We start from the raw sequence: 472 nt of genomic DNA, 5'->3' as shown, positions 1-472 counted from the left end.
CTATTGAGATGACCATGTGGTTCTTGTCTTTGAGCCCATTTATATGGTTTACTATGTTTATTGACTTACATATATTGAACCATCCCTGCATCTTTGGGATAAATCTGACTTGATTATGGTGGATGATCTTTTTGATGTGTTTCTGTATGACATTTGCAAGTATCTTGTTGAGAATTTTTGCATCTATGTTCATTAAGGATATGGGTCGATAGTTTTCTTTTTTGGTTGTATCTTTACCTGGCTATGGTATTAGAGTGATGCTGGCTTCATAGAAGGAATTAGGAAGTTCTCCCTCCATGTCTATCTTTTTGAATAAATTAAGTAGTATCAGATGTAGATCTTCTTTAAATGTCTGATAGAATTCTGCTATAAATCCATCTGGTCCTGGGCTTTTTTTAAGTCGGGAGGTTTTGAATTACTATTTCAATATCTTTTTGTGTTGTGGGTTTGTTTAACCTCTTAATCTCTTCTT

Source organism: Nannospalax galili, unplaced genomic scaffold, assembly GCF_000622305.1.
Source record: "Nannospalax galili isolate Female #2095 unplaced genomic scaffold, S.galili_v1.0 scaffold831, whole genome shotgun sequence".
NCBI lineage: Eukaryota > Metazoa > Chordata > Mammalia > Rodentia > Spalacidae > Nannospalax > Nannospalax galili.
This window is presented reverse-complemented; position numbering follows the sequence as displayed.